Source organism: Macaca thibetana, chromosome 6, assembly GCF_024542745.1.
Source record: "Macaca thibetana thibetana isolate TM-01 chromosome 6, ASM2454274v1, whole genome shotgun sequence".
NCBI classification, from domain to species: Eukaryota; Metazoa; Chordata; class Mammalia; order Primates; family Cercopithecidae; genus Macaca; species Macaca thibetana.
The window spans coordinates 132,915,943-132,941,190 of NC_065583.1; the positions used below are offsets into that span (position 1 = coordinate 132,915,943).

The 25,248-nt window shown below is 46.8% G+C and overlaps 1 protein-coding gene across 1 annotated transcript in view; it reads left to right on the forward strand.

Annotated features, from left to right (window-relative positions):
- Positions 1-278: 278 nt before the first annotated feature.
- The window catches only part of PDZD2 (PDZ domain containing 2), a 480,171-nt gene continuing 455,201 nt past the window's right edge, over positions 279-25,248 (forward strand). Inside the window, exon 1 of the mRNA XM_050793800.1 lies at positions 279-349. The gene's annotated coding sequence lies outside the window, so the exon portion shown is untranslated. The remainder of the gene's footprint in view (positions 350-25,248) is intronic.

Below are 25,248 nucleotides of genomic sequence, written 5' to 3' on the forward strand. Positions count from 1 at the left end.
CCCCTCGAATCAACCAGAGGGAGGGAATCCCCGCCCATCCCGGAGGCTCGGCGGATCCCTTGCGCAGCGCGGCGAGGAGTGGACTCCAGCGCCGGTGCGTGCCGGCCCAGGGCAGCGGGACGCGGCGGGGCGGCGGCTGCAGGCAGCGGAGGAGCCGCAGGCCGAGCCCAGGGCACCGGGATTGCGCCTCCCGCGGCTGCCGGCGAACCGCGGCTTTGCAGCTCGGGGCAGGCGCGGCGGCGGCACCAGTGGTGGCCGCGGTGGCGGCAGCTGCGCGGGGACCCGCCGGGTGGCGCCTGGGTCTGGACGTGCGAGGAAGCCGCGGGAGCCTCGGCCGAGCCGCGAGCAGGTGAAGCGACTGTCCCGCTGCAGCCGGGACGCGCCGGCTCCGGGTGGGCAGGGGATGGGGGAGGCTGGGCACCCCCGAGACCGTGTGTGCCCAGGAAAGTTTAGCGACAAATCTGGGTGCGGGAATCCCAGCCCTAGCAGGGCGAGGAGTGAGGACGCCGAACCGGGGTCCCACGTTGGGCGGCGCAAACTCCTCTAGCATCCGGCCGGGGACGGGGAGAGCGCAGCGCAGGGGAGGGGGCTGGACAGAGCAGGACCGAGACAGCGGGACACCCGGAGACTCATTGTACCCAGGACAGGGCCGGGAGCTCCTGCACGGGCGCGCATCCCGGGTCCCCATCCCTGGGCCGTCTTCTGGTCCCCTCCTCCGGCAGGAGCGGAGGTACTCAGGTACTCCGGCCTCAGGTAATGTCTTGGGGACCATCCTACCTCGGGCGTGTTTCATCTCTCGCCCCCTCTCTGCCCAGATGAGACGTTAGACGCGGGGCGAGGGAGTGCAGAGGGCGCGCAAAGAGCAAGGGCATCTTAGGGCCGGTTATTGGCGTCTGCCGGGGAGATGGGGAACATAATGATAGGGAAATCCTGCCCTCTCTCTGAAGTCGAGTTTCTCCTAAAACCTGGTTTCCCCCTCCCTGTCTTCCTCTCTCCCTCCCTCGGGTTTGCGTTTGTGTTTTAAGTCTTTGAGCTGCCTGTGGTCCCCGCTATTTGGAAAATCCATGAAAGCGCAAGGCTGAATTGAGCAGCAGGAGGGTCCAGGACCCCTGGCAGGAATTTGCCAGAAGCTGTCCTCGGCAGCCCAAATCTATGCAGAGACCTTGATAAGGGACACTGGAGTGGGAGGAGGACAAGGTCTGGCATGGGCTGGTCGCAGAGACTGGAATGGCAGGCACGAGGGCATTCCAGAGCTCCAGACCTGCCCTGGGACTGGCGGTTGGGCAGTGTTGGGGGATGGAGCTGAGTCTGAGTCTGTCCTCTGCAGCTGGCTGGCCCAACCTCTTGCCTCCACCAAAGGTAGGGTAGGTGGATATGTTTGCCTTGACAAATCGCAATGAAACTACTGGAAGTGGTTGCTGAGTGGCTGCAGTAAGTGATGCCCTGATCTGTCCTTGCAGAGAGACCCCCTGGACCTTCAGGGCCTCTTCTCTAGTGGGGTCTCCCACACTGGAGGGCTTTAGGGGCCTGGCATCTCTACTGGGCCAGCTTTTGTGGGTTGTGACTTCTGGGTGGCCGCCAGATAGGTGCAGGTTGGCAGGTGTGGAGTGGGAGTGCTGCTTGTGGGGGCAGAAGAGAATGTTTCAGAACACACCCCTGGCTGTAGGTGGTGGTTCTGGCTTCATCAATTCCTTCTTCCATTAGGATGGGTCCAGAGCTGCTGCTCCTATAATAACCATCTAGTGGTGTGAGTGAGTGAGTGTGTGTGTGTGTTGCGGGGGTTAGGTGTAGGAGTAGGGGGCTGTCAGGTGCTATGAGAGGAAGAATCAGAACCATGTAAAGTATATAAATGCACCTACCTTGACATAGTTAATATGCTTCTGGAAAAATATTGAATTATACTTTAAATCTATCACTGAAATGGATTTTGCATGCACTTTATGGCAGTTTACTATTTAAGGAAACATGATAATTGCTCTATTCATTTCAATCATTTTATTTTTGGAATACCTGTGGTGGTTGCTGTGCTGGAGGCTGAGGAGGCTTTGAGGTTCCAGGATATGCTTAGATGAAAGACGTTCCCTTGCTGCTGTCAGTCTGTCAGTGTCCGTCCAGCAGGAGAAGGGCGAGAAACCTGCTGAGCACTATGGTGCAGACCAGTGCACAGGCTGCATGTAGTAGACGCCCTGTGTTTATTGGATGAGGGAGTGAAGGGATGGTTAAGTGAGTAAAGTACCTGAAGAGTGGTCCAAATAAAACATTTTGGGAGTATGGAGGAAAAAGAAGTCACTTTTGCCAGAGAGGATTTGAAAGGCTTTGTGGAGGAGCTCTTAGGTGGAATCGAGAGGTTGATCCTGAGTTAGGACTCAGTGCTAAGGACTCAGAGGAACTTAGTTCTCCAGATAGTAGGGAGATGTGTGGGATTTCTTTCTTTCTTTCTTTCTTTTTTTTTTTTTTTTTTTTTTTGAGACTGGGTCTCATTGTTGCCCAGACCCAAGCAATCCTCCCACCTAAGCCTCCCAAGTAGCTGGGATCACAGGTGTGTGTCACCACACCCAGATAATTTTTGTGTTTTTTTGGAGATGGGGTTTCACCATGTTGCTTATGCTGGTCTCGAACTCCTGGGCTCAAGTGATCCTGGTGTCTTGGTCTCCCAACGTGCTGGAATTACAGGCATGAGCCACAGTGCCCAACCTGGACCCTCATTCTGCTCCTACACAACCCTTTAGCACACTCACCATGCTTCCCTGGGTGTGTTTCTTTAGGGCCTTATTTTATTCATACCCAGATAAGGCCTGGAACAGTTGCTAATCAACTTCCTCAGGTTAGACAGGAAAAGAGGCAGAGGGAACACCCCAGACCCCACCGCCCGGGCTGATCATACGTAGGGTGTTGTGGAAACCCTCTCCCAGAGGCTCCAGGCCTGGTGAGCCGAACAAGATAACACAGAGCTGTGGATACTCCCTTGCTTTTGATCATGTGGGCCTAAGTGACTCAGACCATGGTGTTGGGGGCGTCTTTGTTGGAAGGTGGCTCCAGGTCTCTCCTCCTGCACCAACCGCAAGGGGACAAATTCCAAAGATGAACCCTCAGAAGGTCAGGAGCAAATCCAAAGAGAAGCTGAATCTCTTTAAGAAGACAGACTTAGAAACTCAACAGTTTCAGCCTCTTTCTTCTGGCCTCAGACACATCCGTGCAGCACCAGGGAGGATGCTGAGGTCAGAGTTGAGTTTCAAGGACAGGAAGAGCTAGGCAGGCAAGCCCGTGAGCGAGGTTAGCAGACAAGTGGAGAGGCAGGGGTGTCTCAGAGGCGCCCACACCCAGAAGGATGATAGGAAAAGGCCACTGATAGAACAGTGTCTGTGAGGGGTGTTCATGAAGCCAGGCTGCAAGGGAAGAAGGAGACAATGATTGCCAAGACAGTGACACTGCGGGTATAGACACTGGATCCAGAAGTGTGCTGGTTGAAAATAATCCACAGAGTATTTTGAGGAGGTTGTAGCATTGAAGGAAGGTTTATTCATGAGAGTCCCTCCGTTCTCCCTCCCAGACGTGTTTGGTAAACACAAGAGATGTGCGAGACCAGATCAGGGGTGTTTGGGCTGGAAGAGGCGAGCAAGTGCGGGGAAAAGAACAATTCTGGCATCTGCCTTCCCTGGAAGGCCAGAGGGAAGCAGAGGTTGGTGAGGCCCTGGAGAGAATGAGGAAAACAGGGGAGGCATTTGCTGAGACCTGGGGTCACTTCGTGAAGCTGGGGGCTGGGAGAAAGGGGGGCTGTACTGCTGCCTGCCAGAGGAAGCAAACCCGGCACCTGGCACCAGTGGAGGCAGCCAGGAGGGAAAGGAAGGTCCTGAGTTGGGGTCATAGGCTTTGGCTGGAATCCTAGCAGTGCAGAGAACTTCCTGCTGGGCCAGATGATTAGAGATTTTGAAGCCTCCATTTGCTCATGTGTAAAATTGGTGCAGTCGTTACTTCACAGGATTGTTCTTAGGAGGAATCAAAAGAGGTCCTAAGGTGTGTTTGGAAGGCCCTCCATGGTAGCATCTGCTGTATGGTGGGTTCTTTTGAGTAGCGTGTCCAGAAATGCATAAACCGCTCCCCAAAGTCAGTGAGAGCCCAGTTGAGTGTAGAAGGCAGGAGTTTTTAGCAGACTTGCCTGAAGCTTTCTTTCAGCTGTGGATGAAAAGCTTTGGACTACTCCGAGCTGTTGGGTCTCCCTGTTCCCACCTTGACGAATCCTTCAAGGTTTCTGTCTTTTAATCTGTTGGCTTGTTGCAGTACTGCATCTGAATGTAATGTCCCTCTGTTATGCAAAGATCCAGTTACCAGGTGCAAAGCAGGGAGAGGCTGGATAGCCTCCTCTGTCCTCCGTGCTTCGGAAGGGGATCATGCACTCACACTTGGTAAGGCCTGCATTTGAGGAAGCTGAGGCCCAGAAAAACAGAGAACTTGCCCTAGTAGACAACTAGAACTAGAGTCACAAAACACAGTTGCTTGATCTGGGGAACGCTTGTCTTTCAATAGCAGTGGTGTTGTCCAAAGTGCGGGTGGCTGAGGAAGAATTAAAAATCTGCACTCCCCCTTGGTTTTATTAATGGGTCTTTGATTATAGTTAAAAAGATGAAAAAATAATCTCACTTATTAGTGAAGAGGGAAAGAAAAGGAGTACTTGACTTACTAAACACTAAGTAGATATGTGCCAAATTAAATGAAATTGGGGGAAATACGAATTTTTTTTTTTTTTTTTTTTTTTTTTTTGAGACAGGGTCTCACTCTGTCACCCAGGCTGCAGTGGCATGACCACGGCTCACAGCAGCCTTGACCTCCCAGGCTCAAGTGATCCTCCCACCTCAGCCTCCCAAGTAGCTGGGATGCTGAGACAAACCTGGCTAATTATTATTTTTAAAAAATTTTTTGTAGAGGCGGGGTTTTACCATGTTGCCCAGGCTAGTGTCAAACTCCTGGGCTCAAGCGATCCACCCATCTCAGCCGCCCAAAGTGCTGGGATTATAGGCATTGAGGACTGTTTTTTAAGGAAATGGAAGTATAGAATTATCTGGAAAATTTTCTCAAATTATTCCTTATTTTCCAACCGGGTGGTCTATGTCTAGATTTGGACCTGTGCATAGGTTGCATATAAAACGATGGATCTTTTTATGGTGTCTAGAAATTTGACAATCTTGATCTCCTATTATCTGTACTTTAGAAATAGAGGAAAGATGGAATTGGAAAAGAATGCATTTCCCGTGGGTTCTGGTGGGGAGGGTTTGAAGCCAGGTAGGTCATCTGATTCCGTCCGATTATCTGAGAGCTAAAGAGTTCTGCGTTCTATTTACAAATGTGTTCAAGAAGACACTGGGAGCATTTACAGTTTGAAAACTTAATAGTTGAAGAGGCCTTTTGTGGTCTGATAAGGCGGCTGAGCCGAGAGACGGTTTGTTAAGACACTAAGCATGCGGAGAAGACACATTTGTCTTTTAAGCCTCTCCAGCTCCAGGAAGAGGCCTACCCCTGGCCGTGGCCTCTCTCCAATGCCAGTAGTGTCTTCACCCCACACTCTCGATGAAGCCAGAAAACAGTCTCCATTCTGAGAGTCCTGGCTGCTCCGTGCATGCACTCCCTACCGGAATGCGTTCTGAGTGAATAATGAGTGGTCTATTAACTTCCAGAAAATCAGAAACTTAAGATTCTCAACTCTCTTTTTGAAGCCATTGAATGAAACCAGATAGAATTGAATACCTGGCTGACAAAGTTATTCTTGGATTATTTGTTTTTAGGTTATACAGTGTATCTGGGGCTCATCAAGCCCTCTAGGACACATAAAGAGGTTTTGGAGAAGCAGCATTGGGGGAACCGACTTCACAGCAAAGAGGATTAATTTTGCACACACAATTGTTGCAAGCTCTGAATGAAATAATAGCAAGGAGATGGGGGAAGTTTTGTTGTTTTTTAAGTCTAAGAAGCAGGCTGAAATGCCTAGATATCCACAGGAGGATTAAAAAAAATCACAAATTCTTAAGGATCTGCAGGTCCTTGAAAGGGCATTATCCAATCTCTTGCCTTCAGGGAGACATAAACTTAGCTCATTCTAGTTAAGGATCTACGGTTTTAACAGCTTCCTGAGGAAGGGGTGTCCATGGCATATTTGGCCCTTAACACAGTGATGCCCCAGACTGGTTCTTTGAGGTGTTTTAGCAGGAGTCGAAATGGATTTCAGAGGAGTTATTCTTGGTCTCGTTTTTTCTTTCTTTTTTTTTTTTTTGAGATGGAGTCTCGCTCTGTTGCCCAGGCTGGAGTGCAGTGGTACGATCTCGGCTCACTGCAACCTCCGCCTCCTGGGTTCAAGTGATTCTTCTGCCTCAGCCTCCCGAGTAGCTGGGATTATAGGCGCGCACCATCACGCCCAGCTAATTTTTGTATTTTTAGTAGAGATGTGGTTTCACCATGTTGGCCAGGATGGTCTTGATTTCTTGACCTTGTGATCCGCCTGCCTTGGCCTCCCAAAGTGCTGGGATTACAGGCATGAGCCACTGTGCCCGGCCGGTCTCATTTTTATCCACACTTGGACACCTCTAGTACTTGACTTTGCAAGCCCTAGACTTTATCATCCAAGTTAACACAACAGACCCTGTTGTCCTGGCCTCAGGACAGCCATCATCCTGCTTGGCTAAAAATAAAGACGGCACTCATACAGTGTAGAATTAGGATTCCTTCCGTGAGCGGGGGCACGGTTTGTGCTGTGGCTACCCCAAAGTCAATTCCCTGGCTGGGACCTGCCAGCTCAGGCAGTGGGAGTTGTACTGGGAGGAGGGTGGGAGAGATGGTAATTTTGGATCTCAGTGTACTCAGTAGGGAGAAGAGGGCAGGGAACTGGGCTGCCTTACATGGGAGGCCTCCGGGCATCCCCAGGCAGCTGGTGGGAGGAGAGAGGGTGCCAGGGAGCTTTGCGCTACAGGGGGCCTTCTCACTACTGTCACTCCTAGGGAGATCTCAGGATACCTGGGGCGGGGGGAACAAAATAAACACCAACTCTTTTGTCCCTTTCACCAAAGGCCAGCACGTTTCCGATGCCTGTCTAAGGTGAACCTGGCTTGTCCTGTTTACACGTCCTGGGATGTTACTGTAATTCCAGTATTCCAGAAGACTGTTTCTGGAGAGTGGAGAGGCAAGTGTATTTTGGGGTAGCCGTAATATCTTGGGTTGGTGGGTACAGGTTTGAACACCCAGTAATGCCTCTTACCCCTGAGGAATTCCAGGGACTGAGCCACCAGAAATGTCTTCAGGAACCTGACCCCTCCGTGTCATGAACATTGAGGGTAGCTCCTGACACTGCTTATGTTTGCGTGCAGGTGATCAAATGGAATCATAGGCTCTCTCCAAGAGCGCGAAGGTTTCTTTTTCTTTTTCTGTTTAATAAAGCAAGATGTCAATCAACTCTACATTTTTGTGTGTTGGCCAATGGACACTTATAAAATGTCTGATTTCAGCTGTGTTTCAGTTGAACACCTCCCACCACCCGCCAAACACACTCTTTCTGGCCCAGTGTGTTTTATAGAGATTTGGGTAAAACTAGATTGTGCTCTATGGGTCTCCTGGTGAAGAGAATTCACTTCCAAGGCTAAAGCAACCATGCAAATATTATTACAAAACCACTCAGCATACAAAATTGGCATAGCTTTCCTCCACAGTTTGCCACTGCCCACTCTCCACTCCTACCCCGCCCTGGCCACCTTAATTCCCAGTATCATTAGGCTGAAAGAGGGACAGCTGTCTCCAGAAAATGTGCTCCGAGTGTCCTCATCAGCGTGGATTCCCACGAGAGAGCAGGCAGTGAGATGGCATGAGGAGAGGAAGGTACTGGAAAGAATTGCATTAACCCCTCTCTGGACTTACTGCTCGTCTTTAAAAACCTAAGCAGATGTCAGGCTTATTGATTTCTTTATTGGTGGCAGCTGTGGAGCTGCAGTCCACTATTTTTGGCACCTGGGAGATGCACACGGCCCCTGAGCACACTTCCCGCCTTCTGATCCCTCACCTGCTCAGCTTCCAGGGCTCCATCTTTATCTTGAGGATCTCTGAAGACTGCCTCTTCCCCCGTGCTCTTCAGGATCCAGTACAATGCCTAGTATGTGGGTAAAAATTAAAATTAGTTGAATGTTCACTATTTGGCAGGCACTGTTCTAGACACTTGGCGCATACAGCTCATTCAGTTCTCATAATCTGATGAGGTACATACTGTTATTACCTCATGTTCGTTTCCTGGGGCTGCCATCAGAAATTAAAACAACTGAAATTTGTCCTCTCCCAGTAGTATCCTCTTCACAGGTCCGAAGTCTGAAATCAAGGTGTTGACAGGGCTGTGCTCCCCCTGGAAGCTCTAGGGGAGAAACCTTCCCTGCCTCTTGCAGCTTCTGGGAGCTGTGGACATTCCTTGTGCTGCTTCAGCCCAGTCTGTGTGTGTGTCGTCACACTGCTTTGTCTGTGTGTCTATGTCTTCTCTCTTGTCTGCATGTTTCTACTTTGTGTGTCTCTTATTTGTGTGACATTTGTCATTGGAGTTAGGGCTACCCAAATAATTCAGGATGATTCCAACTTGAGATTATTAATTTAATTACATCTGCAAAGACACTTTTGCCAAATAAGGACACATTTGCAGGTTTTGGGATGTGGGTGTGTCTTTTGGGGAGCTACTATTCAACCCACTACAACCCCTTTTGCGATGGAAAAATGGTGATACAATGTGGTTAAGCGAATTCTCTGAGGTTACACAGCCAGGAGTTGCTAGAATTGGAATTTACATACAGCAGCCTGGCTCTAGAGCTTCCGTATGGACCACTACTCTCTCTTGCCTTTTAGTAAATGTGCTCCATGATTGTTCACAGTATGAATGGATGGCAGGATAGGTGGGGAAATAGATGGACAAAAAGATGCTGATAACAATAGTTGGCCTACATTCTCCTTCCTTCCCAATGTGTTGAAAATAATAACAATAACTGGTATTCATTGTTTTATGCTCTTGACCCGGGACTTATCCTTGCATCCTCTTTTTTGGCTGTTCCAGGGAGAGCTCAACTATCTCAAGGCATTGCCTGCCATCTGTGCGCTACTGCCTTCCAAACTGATGTCCATAGCCTTGATCTCTCTGCTGTGTTCCAGACTCATGTGCCCCACTGCCCCCTTACCATTCCAGTGGGGGCATTATAGGGATCTCTAACCTAGCACGACAAAATGCAATCCTTGATATGTCTCTTTCAAGTTAGTTCTTTCCTTCTCCTCCTGCCATCTCAGCAAATGGCACCACCATCCACCCAAGGGGTCATCTCCAAAACTAGAAACCACCATTCTCTTTTCCTGACATTCTGTGTCCAAATCCAGGAGTAAGTCCTGTTGACCCCACCTCCAGCCTCCACCCTGTTCTCCTGCCTCCACGGCAGCCACCCTTTTTAAAGTCACCGCCATCTCACCCCTGGACCCATGCTGCAGTCATCTTCTCACTGGGCCACCTGAGGACACTCTTGACCCCAGTCCTTTTCCTCCGAGCAGCCAGAGGGGTCTTTTATTGTTTTAAGACTTTTTTTTTTTTTTTAACATAGCAATTTTATGTCCACAGCCAAATTGAGAGGAAAGTACAGAGATTTCCTATATACCTGTTGCCCCTACACATGCAGAGCCTCCGCTCTCGTCAACATACTTCACCACACTGGTTCATTTGTTACAGTCGATGAACCTGTGTTGGAACACCGTTATCCCTTGAGCCCATAGTTTACCTTAGGGTTCACTCTTACATTCTATGGGTTTGGATAAATGTATAATGTCGTGTATCCACCATTATATTATAATACAGAGTAGTGTCACTGGCCTAAAAATCTTCTGTGCTCTGCCTCCTATTCATCCCTCCTGCCCCCCTGACCCAGAGGGGTTTTTTTTGTTTGTTGGTTTGTTTAAGAGATGGGGTCTCACTGTGTCACCCAGGCTGGTGTCAAACTCCTGGGCCCAAGTGGTCCACCCGTTTTGGCCTCCCAAAGTCCTGTGATTACAGACATGAGCCACTGTGCCTAGCCAGAGGGGTCTTTTAAAAACGCAAGTCATATCACTCCCCGGCTTAAAACTGGACATTTCTTATTGCCATTTCAGTGTGATTCAGGCTCCTTGCCCCAATCCACCTCTCCTATGACTCCTTCTCTTACCACTCATTGCCCTCACTCCATGCCTGACACACTGTACTTCTTTCAGTTTTGGAACACATCAAGTTCTGTCCCGTATCAGTGCCCTTCTTCTGCTTGCAAACATCTTCCCCCAGATCTTCACAGGAACATATGATCTAACAGGACCACCCCCAGGTACTCTATCACATGACTCCTGTTTGAAATAAAATCTTTGGTTTATTCATTTATTGTCTGTCTCAGCTATTGGATCATAAGCTCCATTAAAGCAAATAACTAGTTTGTGTATCTCACATGCTGAAAATAGTTCCTATTTCTGCCTTTGCTTTAAGGGTTCAAGGAAGAGGGTTTAAAATATCCAGTCTCAGCTGTGTGCGGTGGCTCACGCCTGTAATCCCAGCACTCTGGGAGGCTGAGGCATGCGGATCACGAGGTCAGGAGTTCGAGACCAGACCAGCCTGGCCAATATGGTGAAACCCCATCGCTGCTAAAAACAAAAATTAGCCGGGCGTGGTGACGCTCGCCTATAGTCCCAGCTACTCGGGAGGCTGAGGCAGGAGAATGGTGTGAACCCGGGAGGCGGAGCTTGCAGTGAGCCGAGATGACATCCCTGTACTGCAGCCTGGGCGACAGAGTAAGACTCCATCTCAGAAAAAAAAAAAAAAAAAAAAAGAAAGAAATCAAGTCTTAGGGCAAATCAGAAAAAATCTTGAACCTCAAAGAAGAGAAAGAGAAATGATCTTCTTAGCGTCTCAAGATTAAGTCCCAGGCCAACTGGAGAAATAGTACATTGGGAATCTGAGTGAGTATATTTCTTCCCTGTGTTAACAATCTGTGTCCTGGGTTTATGAGCAGGAAAATGAATTACCCAGTAGACATTCAATAAATGTCTGTTGAACAAGTCAAGCACTTAAAGCATTTCAGGCCCTGTTCCCAGTTATCCTTACTTTTCAGATGAGGAAACATAGGCTTGGAGAGGCTAAGTGACTTGCCTGAGGTTACATATCTATTAAGAGTTGGAGCAGGCTGAGCGCAGTGGCTCACACCTGTAATCCCAGCACTTTGGGAGACTGAGGCGGGCGGATCATGAGGTTAGGCGATCGACACCAGCCTGGCTAACGTGGTGAAACCCTATCTCTACTAGAAATACAAAACAATTAGCCGGGCGTGGTGATGGGCGCCTGTAGTCCCAGCTACTTAGGAGGCTGAGGCAGGAGAATGGTGTGAAACCTGGGAGGCGGAGCTTGCAGTGAGCCGAGACCGCACCACTGCACTCCAGCCTGGGCGACAGAGTGAGACTCCGTCTCAAAAAAAAAAAAAAAAGGGTTGGAGCAAGAATGTGAATCCAGATCTCTTGTCTACTAAGCCCCTATTCCCAACCACGATTCCATACAGAATCTCTGAGAAGCAGGAACTGCCTGGGATCCCTAAAGTCTCTACAGAGCCCTGAGTTTACTAATTCATTTTCCTGTTCATAAACCCAGGACACAGATTGTTAACACACAAGGAAGAAATATACTCACCCAGATTCCCAGTGTACTACTTCTCTGAAAAGTTGGCCTGGGACTTAATCTTAAGAAGCTAAGAAGTTCATTTCTCTTTTTCTCCACTTTAGGAGTTTCAGGCTCAAGACTTTTTCTGATCTTCTTGCGACTTGATGGTTTAAACCCTCTTCTTCGAACCCTTAAAGGGAAGGTAGAGATGACCAGGTTGAGTCCTTATATGCAAAGGTAGAATTTTTCTGTAATCAGAAAATGCTCTGAGGTCGTCTTCCTCCTGGTTTTCCTTACACATGAACACTTTTATGTAGTTTGGTCTTTTCGGCTTCCACGTTTCTTCCTAGCTGATAAGAGCCCTAGGGTGAGAGCATGGACTCCATTTTCAGATCGGCTGTTAGCAAGAGCCTCTCCACTGGGTCTTGCTAAAAGACTGGTCCATTTCTTCGTCACTAGCTTTGAGCCAGTCGTGAAAGAAGACAAAGGACAGGTTCTTACCAGGTGTAGGACTCAAAGTTTTCAGCCTCGGGAGAATGAGAAATCACCTATTCATTTCTTTCCCTGTTGTTGGACCTCCTTTTAAAAATGAGTTCCATCTTGAGAATTACATCAGCATCCCACTAAGTAAACATCAGACAAAAAACTACTATTTCAGGCAAATAGTAATTGTGAGAATGTCCAAGACCCACAACTGTAGGTTGGGCTTTTATTCATAGAAAGGTCTATAGTGGCTGATTTTTAGTGTATCTGGCAAATATAACTGCTCTCCTGCAGAAAGGTAGAACTCTGGCCTTTTGATATATCATGCACTTCACCTCTGCTGTCGTGAGTGGGGTTTGCTATGGTAACCAGAACTTTGCCCGAGGGTTGTGCATGTAAGGTGTCACTCATTGGTAGTACCCTTTATTTTTAGCAGAAACCAAAGAGGAGCTGCTCATTGTTCCTGCTAACATGCAGGTGGGTAGTCACAGTGGAGCCTGGGAAGAATTGTATGTGCTGTTCTCATGGGGAATGTCACCACCCACCACAGTTCTCATTTGTTAGAGCAAGATGTGCTTCTGGATTTCCATTGGTTAAAATCTGTGCTGAAAGTTGTGCACTAGGATAGTTGGACTTGCTTTTTTTTTGAGACAAGGTCTCCCTCTGTTGCCCAGGCTGGAGTGCAGTGGCACGATCTTGGCTCACTGCAGCCTCAACCTCCCAGGCTCAAGCGATTCTCCCACCTCAGCCTCTTAAGTAGCTGGGACTATAGTATGCATCACCATGCCTGGCTAATTTTGTTGTTTGTTTGTTTGTTTGTTTGGAGATGGTGTCTTGCTCTGTCACCCAGGCTGGAGTGTAGTGATGTGATCTTGGCTCACTGGAACTTCCACCTCCTGGGTTCAAGCAATTTTCCTGTCTCAGCCTCCTGAATAGCTTATTTCAGGTGCACGCCACCATGCCCGGCTAATTTTTGTATTTTTTTTTTTTTTGTAGAGATAGGGTTTCACCATATTGGCCAGGCTGGTCTCGAACTCCTGACCTTGTGATCTGCTCGCTTTGGCCTCTCAAAGTGTTAGGATTACAGGGATGAGCCACCGTGTCTGGCCTGTTTTTTTGTTTTGCTTTTTTTTGTTTTTGTTTTTGTTTTAGAGACAATGTCTTGCCATGTTACCCAGGCTGGTCCCGAACTCCTGAGCTCAAATGATCCTTCCGCCTTGGCTTCCCAAAGTGCCAAGATTACAGGTGTGAGCCACCACCCTGGGCCTGGACTTGATATTTTAAATAACTCTTTTTCAACTGCTCTTCCCCATCTTCGTCTTGACACAACATGTAAGGTTTGACGACAATGGCAGTCCTGCAGATAGGAGGTGGGTGCTTCCCATAAAGCCACTGAAAACTATGCAAGCTCAGAAAACATTTGAAGGAGGTAACTTCTCAACATGACACTCATTTCTTTCCGAGTGCTTATGCTTTGTCTTCACTGCCCCCAAATCAACTTTTTTCCTTTTTTCATCCAACTAGTGTTTATTTAGCACATGCCACATAGAGAAAAGATATATATACTTCATAGTCTCAGTATAGGGAATAAAAATAAAATTCAGTTTGCCTTGAATTATCAATTGCATCAAATTGTTTGGCTGTCTTCCGGATCAGAGGGAGGAAAAATGGTGAAAACATTTCTTCGCAAACATAGTGGCCAGGTGCAGTGGCTTATGCCTGTAATCCCAGCACTTTGGGAGGCCAGGGCAGGCAGATCACTTGAGGTCAGGAGTTCGAGACCAGCCTGGCCAATATGGTAAAACCACAGCTCTGCTAAAAATACAAAAAATTAGCTGGGCATGGTGGTGTGCATCTGTAGGCTCAGCTACTTAGGAGGCTGAGGTGGGAGAATCGCTTGAACCTGGGAGGCAGAGGTTTCGGTGAGCTGAGATCGTGCCATTGAACGCCACCCTGGGTGACAGAGTGAGACTTTGTCTCAAAAAAAGACCAAAACAAAACAAAACATAGTGAGCCTCCTGAACTTTTGCTGGGGACTTGGAACTGGCTAGGATCTCCCTTGGCATATTTGCTGATAGATATGTATATCTAGGACATGAGCCATGAAACACTGTATTCCATCACCTGTGAGTTTGGTTAAGGATGCAAACTAGTCCAAAATGGAGCCGCAGTTCTTTTATCAGTTGATATCAGCCGTGGGGCAGGAACACTAGACTAGAAGGTTCTTCCAGGCATAGACTATATCCTGTTTGATGCTGTGACTCAAGTACCTAGTGCAGTGCCTGTAATATAGTAGGCCCTTCATGAAGGTTTTTTAATGAGTGAAATTAGCATCAGATCAGCACGTCTGGGTGGGAGGGAAGAACCTGGACTATACGTCAGGTCGTATTTATAAGGAATCCATGGAGATCCCTATAGTCTGAAATAGTCCTGTCCTTCAAAAACATATAATCTATTGTGAGAGAGAGGACCTCTGAGGCAGCGCTAGTTATGACTTAGGATGTATAGGAAGATGAATCTTCTGATAAAAGCATTTTAAGAGTTATCCTAACATCACCAATTTTCTTTTCAAATGGAAAGATTTCACTTTACACACTGATCATTTTAGATGATTTCATAAACTAAAGAATATCACACTTGTGCAGCCTCATTTATTCGTTCATTCATTCATTCAGTAAATCAGATCTTTATTTGACACCTACTATGTGCTAGACCCTTAGATTCTAGTAGGGAAGACAGACATTCAGTATATGTTTTTTGTTTGTTTGTTTGTGACGGAGTCTCACTCTGTCACTCAGGCTGGAGTGCAGTGGTGCAATCTCGGCTCACTGCAACCTCCACCTCCCGGGTTCAAACGATTCTCCTGCCTCAGCCTCCCGAGTAACTGGGACTACAGGCGCGTGCCACCACACCCAGCTAATTTTTTGTAGTTTTAGTAGAGACGGTGTTTCACCGTGTTAGCCAGGCTGGTCTGGATCTCCTGACCTTGTGATCCACACACCTCGGCCTCCCAAAGTGCTGGGATTACAGGCATGAGCCACTGCGCCTGGCCCCAGTATATGTTTTAAGCTGAGTCCAGAACATGACACCATAGAGAAGTGGTTCTCCACCCCAGTGCACATTAGAAACTGCTCCTATCATTGTTGCGAATGACATCCATGCCAAGGATCAATTCTGAGCCTTTTACTTGATCCCTCAAAGCATTTGACACACACACAGGTCATCCCTCCCTTACCTTGAAAAGCTCCTTACCTTGGCTCTCTGGATACCACACTCTTCAAGGGTTCCTCCTGGAGCCACAGGAGCATTCCTTCCTAGGTTTCTAGGCTCCCTCCTCTTCCTCCTGACCTCTTAATAATGCTGGACGGCCTTGGACTCAGTGGTTGCACTTCCTGTCTTTTCTCTCTGTGATTCCTGTCTGCGATGTCGGTCATCCTGATGGCTTTAAATGTTATCCGTAAGTTGAGAACTCCCACCGATCTATCTCCATCCTGTACTCCTTGCATATATAGTTATCTACTTGACCTTCCTGCTGAAGGTCTAGTGGTCATCTCAAACTTTGACATCTGAAACCAGATTCTCATTCCCACCTTGCCCCTTCCAGATGCTTCATCTCTTGTTCGCTCTTTAAAAACCATTCTGTAGAATACAAGCATTGCTCATCACTTCTCCCCTCATGGAAGCTACACTCATCTCTCAATTGGGCTATTTTAGGAATCTCCCAGTTGCTATTGTTCCCTTTCCTCCTCATAGTCTATTCTCAACAGAGCAGGCAGAAAGATTCTAGTAACATGGAAATCATTTCCTGTCAGTTCTCTGCCCAGGCCTTCCCAGGAGCTTCCCATCTCACTCAGAGGAAAAGCAAAACTCATTACATAGCCCATCAGCCCCTTGGTGGTTTCTCCCCTCCCCTTGCCCTTCCCATTCTGATTTCATCTCTTGCATCTGCCCCAGGGCCATTGCACCTGCTATTCCCTCTGCCTGGAATGCTCTTCCTTCATGTAGCAGACTTTCCCTCACTTCCTTCAGGTCTGATTCAAATGTCACCATCAGCGAAGTCTTCTGTGCTACCCTCCACCAGCCCGTGGCTTCATACCCCTCTTTTCAGCTTTATTTTCTCCATTGCACATTATCAGTTTTTTTGTTTTGTTTTGTTTGTTTGTTGTTGTTTTTTTTTTCTGAGACGGCGTCTCACTCTGTCACCCAGGCTGGAGTGCAGGGCGCCATCTCAGCTCACTGCAATCCCTGCCTCCTGGGTTCAAGTGATTCTCCTGCCTCGGCCTCCTGAGTAGCTGAGATTACAGGTTAACACCACCATGCTCAGCTGATTTTCTGTATTTTTAGTAGAGACGGGGTTTCACCATGTTGGTGAGGCTGGTCTGGAACTCCTGACCTCATGATCTGCCCACCTGGCCTCCCAAAGTGCTGGGATTACAGGCGTGAGCCACCGCGCCCAGCCTAGTTTTTTTTTTAATGTATCATATATTTTACTGACCTAATTTGCTTTTCTGCCTGCTTCTCCCCATTACCATGTAAAACCTATGAGGGTTTTTTTTTTTTTTTTTTCTAGAAGGTGGTGTCTATTTGGTTCATTGATGTATCATCACACTTAGAACAATACTTGGCTTATACCTGGCACTCAGAAAATACTTGTCGAGAAAATGAATCAGAATCATCGGTATTTTTAATTTAAATACTGATGCCCCAGGGAAGGTGATTTAATTGGTATGAGGTATAGCCCAAGCCCTGGTATTTTTTGAAGGCTCCCCAGGTAATTCTAAAGTGAAGCCAGCATTGCAAACCACTGCTTTCCAGATCTGAACTCTGTTGTTTTTCTCATTTTAAGGACTTTGCCTTTGTGGCATATGTTGTTGCATTCTTAAAAAATCCATTAGTCTCCAAACTTAAATTGCAGTGGATGGTAGAAAGGAAGTTTGTGTCGTGTGTGATAGCATATTAGGGTTTAAATTGGATCATCTCATTAGAGTAGATGTAGTGGATATTCTTCCATTTATGACCTAGGCTGAACTTCGATGGGGAGGCACAGACCCCATGCTGCAGAGTCAAGTGTGTTCTTTGTTAATTTCCCAGTTGAGCATCTGACTTTTGTCTTTATGTTTGAAGAGAGAGAGGGGATTTGAATCTGGCTAATTATAAACTTCACTTGCTTAAATGGGCTATGCGCATGTATTCCCACCCAGAATGTTCACCTGCCTACCTGCCCACTGTTTAAATTCTGTCCATCTCTGAATGCCCAGGGAAAGTCATTCCCTTTGAAAAGCCTTCCCCCTCCTTCCCTGGCTGGCAGCCTCCCCCAGAACACCTGGCATTTTTACCAGACACATGTTGCTTTGTTGGTGAACCTTTTGATGGAGGTGTCTTCTTTTTTCCCTTCCCTCCTGGACTCAGTTGTAACCTCTCCAAGGGCACTCAGCCATCTCTTTCACCTCTCTGTGTCCCCAGCAGCAGTCAGTAAAGGGATGTTGATGGATTGGTTCAACTACTCTTGTTTAATGGATTGGCAGCGTCTAAGCACCATTGCCGAGGGGAAGGGATGTCACTCAGCGTAAACACCTTGGCATTGTTCACTCTGTTTTATCGCTGATGTGTAGCATTCTCCTTTTATGATTTTTTAAAGCAACTTAGCTTTTAAGATTTAAAATCCCAAGGTTTCAGTACCATGTTTGAAAATGATATATTCAAGAAAGCTCGGATACAATCTCGTTTGCCTTTATTTTCTAAATCAGATTCAAACTAATACAATTTTACCTGCCTCTGAGGGGCTCTAAGAGGAAGCTCCAAGACAGGGCAAAGGGCTGCTTTATAGGGCCCCTCTCTCTCCATTAGAAGTAGTGGCTTTTCTATTGTAGTCTCATTATCAAGTTAACATTCGTCGCCTCAACAGCCTGGGAGATCAGGTCAGCTGATACACTGGAGAAGGAGGAGGGTTTAGAAATGAAGTTCTTAACACCTTTGAAGCCCTCGGCTGAGGGGTGGAGGGAGTGATGTCATACCGAGACAGGATATGTCATAAAGCTGGAAAATGTCATAAACTGATCTCCATCTGGTTGTAGATATACAAGAAACAGCAAAGAAAAGCACATTGTGTTTTTATCCAAAGGGGATCAGGTTACTAGACCTGTATATCATGGGAAAGCTGGTGACGTAGCCTATCTGGCCTTTTCAGCAAGGTGTTTGGATGGTCCTGTGCAATGTCTTTGAGGGCAAGATGGTGCTATGTGGACTGGACAGTAGCAGCGTGTGGTGATTTGCCGCTGACCCTTGAATGCCTGGACAGTGGGCGGTGGACTGGTGTTCATCCAGAGAGAGTTCCAGAGAGAGTCCTGCACAGATCTACCATTGGCTTTATCCTGCTCCTGTTCAATATTTTTATCAATGATTTCAATACAGACGTGGATGACATGTTTATCCCATTTGCTTATGACCCAGATCTGGGAAACACAGTGACCTCATTTCACACCAGAATCAGAATCTAAATAGGCTTACAGGATAGGCCAAGGCTTGCAAAAGTCAGCCAAGAGGCTCAAGTGAAGGTCCTGCACTTGAATCTGAAAAAACCAACTGCGTTTATTATGGGATGGTCAAGAGCCTGTTTTAACAGCAGCCTTTGCGTAAAACATGGAGGCAGGTCATGAGACCGTGTGATCCATGTGCATCAGCACTGGGATGTGACTCTGAGATAAGAGCAAATCCCAGGTTTGAGGGGCGAGGAGCAGAGTGTTGACCTCGGTGCTAGTCCCGCACATCTTGACTGTTGTGTGCGGCTCCCGGCAGCACCCGCAAAGGAGGCGTTAGTAGAAGAGATGTACGGGAAAGATAATGGCTGCCTTCCAAGTCCTACCCTTTCCAGCCCATAGCCCTAGGAACCATCGCTTTATCTACTTCTTTGCCAATACTCTAACCGTCCTATGTTTTTCCCTTTAGTTGCCCCCACCCAACAAAACCTCTACACAAAATAAGTTTAACCACCTGCATTTTCTGCCCCTATGTCGTAGCTGCTAAGCATTTCTATGAAAGAAAAAATAATCACCCAGCTGTCTGGATTGGTGCAATTGCAGAATAATGGTCTCTAAGCTCATCAGATCCACAGCCTGGCAGACAGGTGGAAGGACAGTCTTCAGGCCCCCAATCACCCCAGGGTCTATCCTAACTCTTCTCCTCGCCCTTCAAACTTCGACCTCCCTGTCTTCTCCCCCCCTCTCAGCGAGGGATCTTCATATTTTCTTCACAGAGGGATGATCAGTGGAAACTCCGTTCATCCTGTTCCCTCACTTACAAAAGATCTATTTCCACCTCCAGCCTGCGCTCTTTCCTTCCTGCTTCTGAGAAAATTTCCCCTCCTTTTATCAAAGATTTCCCCAGGAGCTCAGGAGCGGGTCTCCTCTCTCTCCTGTAATGATCGTATTTGATCAGTATACTTTCTTTTCTGCCGTTAACCTCTCTGTGTCTGTTTCCTCTCCGCCATGTTTAAACCTCCCCCTTCTTTAACTAACACCTCTTTGTCTTTATATCCTTAACAACCCTATGATTTGAAAATTTGGTCTATATGGGATGTTTTCACTTTTTTTTTTTTTTTTGAGACGGAGTCCCCCAGGCTGGAGTGCAATGGCGTAATCTTGGCTCACTGCAACTTCTGCCTCCCGGGTTCAAGTGATTCTCCTGCCCCAGCCTCCCAAGTAGCTGGGATTACAGGCATGCATCACCATGCCCAGCTAATTTTTTGTATCTTTAGCAGAGACGGGGTTACACCACATTGGCCAGGCTGGTCTTGAACTCCTGACCTTGTTATCTGCCCGCCTCATCCTCCCAAAGTGCTGGGATTACAGGCATGAGCCACCATGCCCAGCCTGTTTTCACTTCTTAAACCTCTCATTAATTCCACAATGGATGGTGCTGTTTGATTTTGCTCCCAGTTCTTCCTTGAAATGCCCTTGCCATGTTCACCAGTGGTCCTCTTCCCCTGCCTCCCAGTGAATCTTTTCCATACTGACTTCGGTTGGCACTGCTCTCCTATAAAACCCTATTCTCCTGGCTTCTCTGACACTACTTCTCAGACACTGCTTTTCTCCTACCTCTTTAAATAATACTTAGTCTTAATCTCTCTGAGCTCCTCTCCATGGAGACTTTTAATTTACTTTTGCAACAACCTTTATTCCCCCTCTACTTTTTTGATTGGTTTCATACTTTGCCTCTTAAACAAAGGTTCTCATCTCACCCTCTGGCAATTTGAGCCACATCTTCGACTTCAGTCACCACCTATGTACTGATCACTCCCAGATCTGTACCTTTAGACCCAACCCTTCTCCTGAGCACTGATTCAAACATCCAGTGTCTACCTGCCATCTCCATCTGGTTGACCCTCAGCTACTCCAGAGTAACATGTCCTAAGCCAAGCTCACCACTTTCCGCATGTAAACCTCTTCCTTTGTTCCCCTGCTTGGTCAGTGGCACCCCCACTCAACTAGCCCCCGAAATAAGACACTCAGACTCATCCCTCACCTCTCTATGGCTCTATATATTTGTACATGGGAGTTTGCAACTACTATCCATTGGATAAACTATTTCAATGGCTTTTCTTGTACAGGACTGCTAAGACTTATTCTCATTTCTGGTCTGGAAGCCAGAATAAGGGCCAAAGCATTGAAGTTAAGGGAAAGATATACAGCCCCATGCTGGGCAAATTTTTCTATCGGTTGTCCCTGTCTCCAAGTGGCATGGAGCGCCTTGGGAGGTTGTAAGTTTCCTTTTCCTGCGGGCTTCAAGCAGAGGTTGGAGGACTGATGTTAGAAGATTGAGCTGGGTGACTTCGAATGCTGATACCAACTTTCAGGTTTAATTCAGCGGCTAATGAGCCCATCCTATATACTTTGTCTACATCATTTCGTTTAAGCTCCCTAATAGATTATTAGCCCCATTGAATAGAGAAGAACCAAAAGCTCAGAAGATCAAGTAATTTTCCTAAGGTGACCCAGCTGGGTAGTCAGACTTTTAAAGGAGACCTGGTATCCCCACAGTCCGCTGTTTTTGGTAAGCCACTGCTTTCCACTTGGCGTTAGAGACACATTTCAATTCAATAGATTGCAATCATCTGTATATCCTCGTTGGCACAATTAAACCTTTAGGGATAATAGAAAGGAGCAATTCTTTGATTTATAGATTAAGTAAATTTGGAACCCAAGTTCTCCTTAAATATGTCCCCGTATCTATTGGCATGTTATTCTTCCCCTCCATTTCTATGGATACTTTATTGTTATAACCAGTAATTCTTTTTAAAATTTTTTTATAAAATGTTTTTTTAGAGATGGGATCTGTATTAGCCCATTCTCACACTGCTATGAAGAAATACCTGAGATTGGGTAATTTATAAAGGAAAGAGGTTTAATTGACTCTCAGTTCCACATGGCTGGGAAGGCCTCAGGAAACTTACAATCAAGGCAGAAGGGGAAGCAAACATGTCCTTCTTCACAAGGTGACAGGAGAGAGAAGTGCTGAGCAAAGAGGGGAAAGCCCCTTATAAAACTGTCAGATCTTGAGAGAACTCACTCACTATCATGAGAACAGCAGCATGGGGGTAACTGCCACCATGATTAAATTACCTCCCACCGAGTCCTCCCATGACATACGGGGATTATGGGAACTACAATTCAAGATGAGATTTGGGTGGGGACAAAGCTAAACCATATGAGAGTCTCTGCTGCCCAGGCTGGAGTGCAGTGGTATGACCATAGTTCACTACAGCTTTAAACTCTTGAGCTCCAGCAGTCCTCCCACCTCAGCCTCCTGAGTAGCTTAGACTACAAGCATGTGTCACTATGGCCAGTGAATTTTTTTGTTTTGTTTTGTAGGGATGGGGTCTTGCTATATTGCCCAGCCTAGTCTTGAACTCCTGGCTTCAAACAGTCCTCCCACCTTGACCTCCCAAAGTGCTGGGACAACAGGCATGAACCACTGTGCCCGGTCTATAAGAAGTAATTCTTGCATCCAAGTGCAGTTTTCTTCATAAGCCACCACCTCCAGTTTGCAGAGGCTTGGAAAGAAACAAATGAGAAAGGGTTAGCTCTTCCATTTGCTTAGTGTGGCTTTTAATTAAATGCAGGTCCTGGCTTTGGAGGTTCTGGGCTGCTGCTAAAATAGCAGCCTGTTGTGTGGCCCATGCTGAGGAGGTCAACCTGGGTTTTCTTTTACAAACTCAAAAGGAAAGATGTCATATATTGCAGGGGAATTGGCTTGAGGTATAGGAAGAATATATAAGCAAATATTTACCTTATTTTAACTTTTGCCTCCAACACATTGTCCTGGTAGGAAGCAGAGGACTGATTAAAACAGCAGATAAGCATCAAAATGGGGAGGAATCAGCTTAGGACAATCACCGGGTGGGAGAAAGGAGTCCAAGGGGACAGCCAAGCCAAGAATCTGAAACCCAAGCTGTAGAGACTCAACTTTCAGATAACCTGTGAGTGGTTATTTTTATAGCACCCATTAGCTGCCACTCTTGGAACACTAAGGAGAACTTATCCTCTCTTCTCCTCTTACACGCTCTAAAGTATGTGATCACTTTTCCGTCTTTCACCTGACCCTAACTTTGTTATGTGAATATTCAGAGAGCTTTCTTAGCCTTTGGGTTTGAGGATTAGGTACAGCTTAAGTAATTAAAATCCAGCAATAATCCCCAAGGCTAAAGATAGATAGAAGTAACTAGTTCCTCCATCAGTTTTTTTTTTTTTCTTTTTTTTAAATCAGAGATATTCAGGGGCAAAAAGGTAAATGTTGTGACTGTACAAGGTGCAGGTGGGGGAAGATGATGGGGGAGTGAAAAGACTCCTGGGTGGCCCAGACACCAACACTCTCAGCTGTAGTCCAGACACGTCATCCTGGGTGAGGTAGCTGGCCTCTTGAGGTCCTAGTTTCCTCATCCTTAGAAGGAAGCAGTTGCAGTTAATAATTCCTAAAGTCAGCCAGGCGTGGTGGCTCATTCCTATAATCCCAGCACTTCAGGAGTCTGAGGTGGGTGGATCACCTGAGGTTAGGAGTTTGTGACCAGCCTGGCCAACATGGTGAAACCCCGTCTCTACTAAAAATACAAAAATTAGCCGGGCATGGTGGTGCATGACTATAATCCCAGCTACTTGGGAGTCTGAGGCAGGAGAATAGCTTGAACCCGGGAGGCAGAGGTTGCAGTGGGCTGAGATCCCGCCATTGTACTCCAGCCTGGGCGACAAGAGTGAAACTCCATCTCAAATAAATAATTCCTAAAGTCTCTTTTATCTGTAAAAGAAGAAAATGTCCTGACACACAGCTGGAGCTCCATAATCCACATGTTGCCTATCTTAGTCCTTTTGGGCCACTATAACAAATTCCATAAACCTGGTGGCTTATAAATAAAATACAAAATAAAATTTATTTCTTGCAGCTCCAGAGGCTGGGAAGTCCAAGATCAAGGCATCAGCAGATTTGGTGTCTGGGATGGGTTTGCTCTCTGGTGCGTAGATGGTGCCTTCTAGCTGCATCCTCACATGGGGCAAGGGACAAGGCAGCTCTCTTGGATCTCCTTTCTTTTTTTTGAGATGGAGTCTTGCTCTGTCACCTAGGCTGGAGTGCAGTGGCCTGATCCCACCTCAACCTCCAGAGTAGCTGGGACTACGGGCATGCACCACAACGTCCGGCTAATTTTTGTATTTTTAGTGGAGACGGGGTTTCACCATGTTGGCCAGGCTGGTCTCGAAATCCTAATCTCAGGTACTCTGCCTGCCTTGACTTCCCAAAGTGCTGGGATTATAGGCATGAGCCACTGCTCCTGGCCTCTGGGATCTCTTTTATAAGGGCACTCATTGTAATCATGTGGGCTTTGCCGTCATGCCGTGACCACCTCCCAAAAGGCCCCTCCTTCTAATGCCATCACTGTGGAGGTTAGGATTTCAACATACGAATTTGGGGTTGCCGGGTGGGACACAGACATTTAGACCATGGCACCACCTCTCACGTGAAAACAGTCATCCCTTTCCTGCCTCTCACTACTAAAGATCATTCACATCTACAATGCCTTGGACCCCACTTTCTGCCCTAGATGAACAAATTGATCTAAATTAAGCTACCCATAAAAAATATCCTGTTTCTGTTAGGAATAAGTTCCATTAATAGTAAAAGACTTGCAAGGCATGAAAAATTCAGTTTCCCTTCCACTGATGATGATTTCTTCCTCCAACTTTAGAGATTGTCTATTCTAATCTCGTATGTTATAAATGAACAAATCTCAACCCAGAGAGCTGAGGTGGCTAAGGGTCACACAGCAAAGACCATTTGGTAGAACTTTTCCCCACTGCCCCAGATGGCAAGATACAGGTACTTGGCATTCAGTGTTTAAAAGATAATTATAGAGCTATTTTTAAACAGGAGGCTCTTTTACCTTGGGACTTTTTTTAGGAAAAAAATAAACAAGTGTACTAGATTTGTCCTTTTAAGCCAGTTTAGGAAGAGTGCCTTCTCTGTGCTGTTGAAATTGGCAGGCCTACCTCTTGCAGACAGACTGTTCTGGTCTACTCGGTTAGTTGTTATCCCAAATGCAAATCTGACTCACGGGTGAGATCATGAGAAATCTGGGCTATTTTTCTTGATGACTTTTTCTTTCCTCTTCCAATTTTCTTTTGCGGTATTTGGCTCTGTATGATACCCATGCTGGGGAACAGAACCTTGAAAGGGTTGTTCCTAGGTTGGTCACTGCTGTCGTATGAATCACAAGACAGCTGGGGCAGGCTTGGCCCTGAACTGTTTGTGGCTTTGGTGTGGAAGTTTAGGGTGTGTGTGTTTGTATGCATGCACATGTGTGTGCTTGCACATGTATCTGTGTGTGTGATGGCATATGGCAAAGTAAGAAGATTACTGCTTACTAGGATTTGAGCCCTTTTTCTAACCAATGGACTATTTTTATTCAACAAATGTTCACTTAATATCCAGCTTTTACTAGGCGGTGATGATATAGAGGGGTCTTTTACTGTCTAGAGAACATTATCTACAATTAAATAAGTAAATGTTACCTAGCCTGTGTATTAGGGTAATGATAGTTGCTGTTGCCGTGACAAATAAACCTCCAT